General features: G+C 50.2%; 1 protein-coding gene across 2 annotated transcripts in view; it reads right to left on the minus strand.

The window, feature by feature from the left end:
- The window catches only part of SLC16A12 (solute carrier family 16 member 12), a 45,341-nt gene extending 39,797 nt beyond the window's left edge, over positions 1–5,544 (minus strand). The window contains exon 1 of one of the 2 annotated variants that reach the window (XM_079976365.1): positions 5,441–5,544. The gene's annotated coding sequence lies outside the window, so the exon portion shown is untranslated. The remainder of the gene's footprint in view (positions 1–5,440) is intronic. The other variant, XM_079976366.1, reaches the window with a different exon arrangement.
- Between the last annotated feature and the right edge of the window lie 456 nt (positions 5,545–6,000).

Genomic DNA, 6,000 nt, shown 5'->3' on the forward strand with positions numbered 1-6,000 from the left:
AGCAATGATACTAGCAACATGTGACAAGAGAATACAGGTTAGAAAGGGTGATGTATTACTTGATCCTTTTCATTGGTGGTTGAACCTGGGTCCTTATCCATGCAGAGCATGTGCTCTAACACTGCATCATGGCCCCCTTCTCAAGATGAACCTCCCCAGACACAAAGGTGGCCCAACCAGAAGAAGAGAAAATATTGATGTACCGGTATATGCATCTTTTAATGTAGGGACAAGGAAAGTTGCACCAACCTTCTACCCCAGCCTTTGCCATCCAGATGTTTTGGACTACAACTTCCATCAGTCCCAACCAGCTGCACTGCCTGGGGCTGCTGGGAGTTGTATTTCAAAACATCCAGAGAGCCCCAGGTGGGCAAAAGTCGTTCTGCACAACTCTGCAGAGATGCAAAAGCCTTTGCATCTGATTACCTACAGCCTAGTCTGGCATGGTGGGGGGGGGGGGGATGCATGCTTCAGATCTGGGTGGAAGAGCATTTGGATAACCCATTCTCAGCGTATTTCCTCACTGCACTGCATCCCTTCCTCTCCCGCTGCTTCCTGCTTTTGAAGTTTGCTCTGGCAAAAGGAATGATTTGAAGGGGAGGGTGAGGAGCGGCCAGTGGGGGGGCATTAGCAAGGCACAAATTCTTGCTTGTAAACAAGCAATGCTTCCAATTGCCATACTTACTAGTTTTAGCTTGTTTCAGTCTGTCGGGTGCACTGAGATCAATGGGGCTTACACCCAAGAAAGCAGGCAAAGGATATGAAGGCATATCGGTACTAGGCAGCTGGGAAAATGTACATCCTTTTAAAACTATGCGCCTGAGTAGAACAGCTGGTTGCCTACATTGACTAGGGTCATTAATTTGCACCTTAGAGACCTCGTTCCAGGGCAGTAAAGTAGGAGATGCTAAAGATGCTGCACTGTTGCCTTTGTCTGCTCTCTTTCCTCACCTGCTTTAGCAAGCAAAATGCCTAGTTTTAGCTCCCCAGGAGGAGGCAGGGACCAAAGGAGGTGCAGCAGCTCCTCAGATACAAGCACAAGTTCTCCAGTGACACCTGGCAACCCACTGAACTGGTAAATATGTTGACAGATCTTCCCTATAATCCTTTGCTCAAAATTCACATGGACCGAATGTTCTTTCCACAGATTGAAAGAATGGGAAATGTCCAGTTTTCCCTTTAAAAACACACACAAAAACCCTGAATTTGTGTTTTATAGGGGCATGGTAAGTGTGTTAATAACTATCTAAGTCCTCTGGGGACTTACCTGAACACAGTGGGACTTACTTCTGAGTAAGCCAGTATAGGATTGCACTGCACAATAGGCAATGTAGTTTTAGCACTCCGCCTATGGGTCTAAAAGCACACCACCACATTCTTGTGTTCTCTGTTAATTAATCTAAACAGACAGCCACTCCCAGTTCCATCTTCCAGGTCACTAATGCACATTAGAATCCTCAGTTTAATGAGCAACTGGGAAGCCAGAATCAGGGACTCCCTGTTCCTGGATACTCCCTGTTCCAAGATTAATCAGCAGGAGGTGCAATTATGTGATCCTATATATGTGGTGCACACCCTGTACAGTGGTACCTCGCAAGACGAATGCCTCGTAAGACGAAAAACTTGCAAGACGAAAGAGTTTTTTGTTTTTTTGAGTTGCTTCGCAAGACGAATTTCCCTATGTGCTTGCTTCGCAAGACGAAAACGTCTTGCAAGTTTGTTTCCTTTGTCTTGCAAGTTTGTTTCCTTTTTCTTAAAACCGTGCATTCAGAGGGTGCAGTTGCGACTTGACTTCGAGGAGCAACTCATAGCACGCGGTGTGGTAGCCTTTTTTGAGGTTTTTGAAGACTTTGGTGATTTTTGAAGCTTTTCCAAAATCTGTGCTTCGCAAGACGAAAAAATCGCAAGACGAAAAAACTCGCAGAACGAATTAATTTCGTCTTGCGAGGTACCACTGTATTGTACTTAAGAACCAGATAGAAATTCTGGCCTCATAAAAGCTTATCAGATGCACTGCACATCATGCAACACCAAACACCTGCTCTTCTACTCTTCTTATAAATTATTTGGAATAATTAACCTCTCTAGATCCATATTCCTAATTACATCGGGGATGCAAAACTCTACTGCAATGTTTCCCAAACTTGGGTCTCCAGTTGGTTTTGGATCACAATTCCAATCATCTTGCTAGCTCGGGATGATGGGAGTTGTAGTTCAAAAACAGTTTGAGGACCGCGTTTGGGAAACACTGCTGTACCCACAATGTGATGGCCTGGGATTCGGACTCGGAGGCTGAACCTGAGGAATCCCAGCCTGCACAGGAGTCCCCGCCTCCAGAAGCAGCTGAGCTGGGGCTGGGGCTTGAGCCTGAAGGGTCCTCACCTGTGCCGGATCCTCAGGTGCATGCACCAACTGAGTCTGCTCTGGCTCCGGAGGTGATGGAGGACCCATTGCCTGCAGGCGCTCCACTCTCAGCCCCGTCGGGGGAAGCTGAGGTTGCCTCTGGGTCCGGTAACCTTCCAGCCTCTCCTGAGCTGCAGAGGCTCAGGGCAGAGAGACGGAAGGAACTAAGTTCCCGCAGGAGGAGTGCTCGCCTCCAGGCCAGGAGAGGCGAGTCACCTGTGGACTGGGGCCGCCCTATGCCTCGGGGCAGATAAAAGCCAGCCAGCCCAGTTCCAGGTTGTGAGAGCAACATTGTTGGTAGCCAGTTCCTGCCTGCACCCTGTCCTGCCGGATCTCCTGACCTCACCCAACTCCCTGCTTTGGACCCAGCTTCAACTTTGACAGACAGCCTCATTACTGCACTCTCGACCTCAGACTGGACTCGGACCACGCCTCATGAAAACCCACAGGACCAGCACACACAAGCTCTTGGGGGTGATGGTTGGAAGTAACCCTTTTTACAATTAAGTTTATGGCAGGGCATCCTCCAGATGTTTCCGGACTATAACTCCCATCAGTACTCATTAGCATGATGGGAGTTGTTGTTTCACACCTTCTGGAAGGCACTATGATGGCTTCTGCTGGTTTGTGGGATGAGAAAAGGCATGTTTGGGCTAAAATTTGGGGAGCTGAGGGATTTGTGGGTAAAGCTTGACCAAGCCAAGCTCTTGTTTCCTTCCGCTTCAGCCCATGCTGTGAGTCACAATTCACTTTCTCACCACTTTTGAGCTTCCTAAGAACACTTTTGCTCCACAACTCTCTCTAGAATCCTGGTTAGCAATTATTTTTTAACAGTGGGAGAGTGGAAGGGAGTCTATATTTTGCCTTGAGTAAAAGCTGAAGAGCCAGCAAGCATCACACGCTCCTCCACCCACTGACTCATTCTGGTAAAAACTGGGCGAAACACAAGCAAAGATCTCTTTAATCCTTTCCTCCCCAATTCATCCATGGTGTTTCCATTGTGAGACACAGGCAAAGAGGCTAAAGAAGAATCGACCCCACCAATGCAAACGGGAGAAAATAATTCTGTTCTTATTCATAACTTACTTGCCAAGATCAAGGGGTGGGTGGGTGGGTGGGTGGGTGGGTGTGCTTTGACTCTCCAGATGTTGAACTATAACTCCCAGCAGCCCCAACAAGCACAACCAGCGGATAGGGATGTTTGTAGTTCGGCAACATCTGGAGGGCCAAAGGTTCCCCACACTTGGCTTAGGTCTTGGCTCACACATAGAAGCACCAGCAGCTGAGAGTGCAGATAGTAAGGGCAGGCTCCTTGGGCCTGGAGGTCATGTGAGAAGATGGTCAGGTGCAAGCAAACAAATAAAACCAGGCTCCTGCATCTTTGATAGTTGCATAGAAAGGGGGATTTCAGCAGGTATAGCTTGCCTGACCAGCGACGTGTGCTGAAATTTCCTCTTCCACACAAATGTTAAAAGTACAGGAGCCTGGTACACTTTTTGTCTCTGACCATCTTAGTTTGGGGGGGGGGGTGCACAGAGTGAGCAGTTCATTGTCAATAGCCTGCCTCTCCTCTCTAGGTCAGGTGTGGGGCTGACCTCCAGCTATTGTTGGACTCCTATAAGCCCCAGGCACCACGGCCAAGGGTAAGGTTACCAGATTTTTTTTTCCAGTGAATCTGGAGACACTTTTCAACTTCAGTTGAAGGGGATAGATTTTGTCAGGGGACTGATTTGTAAATCTGGGGACTGTCCCCAGGAAACAGGGGCATCTGGTAACCTTAACCAAGGGTCCAACAACAATGGGAGGGTCATACTTCTCCCACCCCCTGCTCCAGCCTAACCTCCACTTCCAACCAGCCACCTTTTCTCTTTCAACCTACTTCCCTTACACTTATTTATTTTAAGCATTTTTCACTCTGTTCTTCAAGCAAAAAAAGCCTGCAAGAGCAACTTACATACATAACAGCAAGGATAACAAGACGGTCCTTGCCTGCAGGCTTCCCACCTAAAGTACACAACACAAAAGGGAAAAAACAAAAAGAGATGGGACGGGAGAAAGAAAACAAGCAAAACTCAGGATGCTGCCTGCCTATCACCTGTTTCGTGGGAGAGGGATGCTAGGACATGGTGAAACTTGAAAGGAATCAGAACAAATGCTCAACCAAGACCTGGAATAATCTAACCTCAGGCAACCTTTGTGCAATGAAGAGTCCGGAGGAATGCTCAATAAGCTAGTCACCTGGAGCAGTCCTCAGGCACCGGTTCTTAAAAGTTAGGCAACAGGAGGGCCAGCTTGAATAAAATACAGGGGGGGGGGCCTGTCAGGTAGACCCTGCCCCACATAATCAAACACATGACACGGCGCACACCATTTGAATGGCAATTCCCATCAACTTTGGGAGCCCCGTCCCCTCAAATATTTTATTGGAGGGGGCAAAAGGACCTCGGCCCCCAGGAGTCAGCTCCTATGTTAGACAGTAAGCTCTTATATGAACGACCAGCTGGATAATTCGAGCAAAGGCTTCCCACTCTTAAACAAACGATGCTTAAGTTATATATCACTGCTATTGCTCCCTGTCCTGCCATTCCACCCCTCATGAACACAAAATAGGTGTATGTCTTTCCTTCCTGGGAAACCCAGGAAGGGCAGGGTATAAATAAATTATTATTATTATCATTATTATCATTATCATTATCATTATCATTATCATTATTACAATGTTGCCTGCCGAAAGGCTGCACCGGCTGAATTTCCGCCTGGCGTGTGCAGCTGTGCTTTAAAGCCACAGCAGTGCTACTGCACACCTGGGTAAGGTAGCTCAGCTGGTTAGAGCATGGTGCTGGTCATAACACCAAGGCTGAAGGTTCAATCCATCTAAGGGGTGGGGGGCAGCTGCAGAGTCCAGGGGGCTGGACTAGATGATCCTCAAGATTCCTCTTCCGAACTCTGCAGTTCTAGGATTCTATGGCAAGCAACGCTTTAGGCAATATATGCATATGCATATAGACACGCGCCCGCCCCATGCACCCACGCTCACCTGCGGTCGTCTTGTAGCCGCGCGGGCGCGCGCGCTCTCCCTCCGCCACCGCCGCCGTGGCTTCTCTGGGCGGCCGGGCTGCGTGCGGGGAGAAAGGGTCACCTAGCGCAGGAGAGAGAGGCGGCTCCTCCTCGGAGCCTGCAGCTGCGGCTGCTGCCCCCGGCTCGTCTGGGCGGCGGGGAAGTTAGCGCTGGGCGCAGGCCTGGCCCCCTCGCGCCCTGCCGGGAATCGGATTACAGGGCCGGCCGGCCTCCCTCCCTCCCTCCCTCCCTCCCCGGGATTTATTTGGGGCCCTCGGCACCGCGGAGATTTAGCCGGAGAGCAGCCGGGGGCGGGAGCAAGCGGCTGCTTAATCCAGGCCGGAGGGCAGCGGGGCCGAGCTGGAGGCCGAGGAGGGAGGCGGCTTCCCGCAGAGCCCCGCCGAAGCATGTCTACTCGGGAGTAGGTGGCGCGGAGGACAGGGAGATGCCCAGGAGGGAGACGGAGCTGAGCCGCGCCCGCAGCCCAGCGTGTTTCGTCTCGCCGCGCTTTCCCGCCGCTGCTGTTTGGCCACGTTGGTG

The sequence above is a fragment of the Podarcis cretensis genome (assembly GCF_951804945.1).
Source record: "Podarcis cretensis genome assembly, chromosome: 5".
Classification (NCBI taxonomy): Eukaryota; Metazoa; Chordata; class Lepidosauria; order Squamata; family Lacertidae; genus Podarcis; species Podarcis cretensis.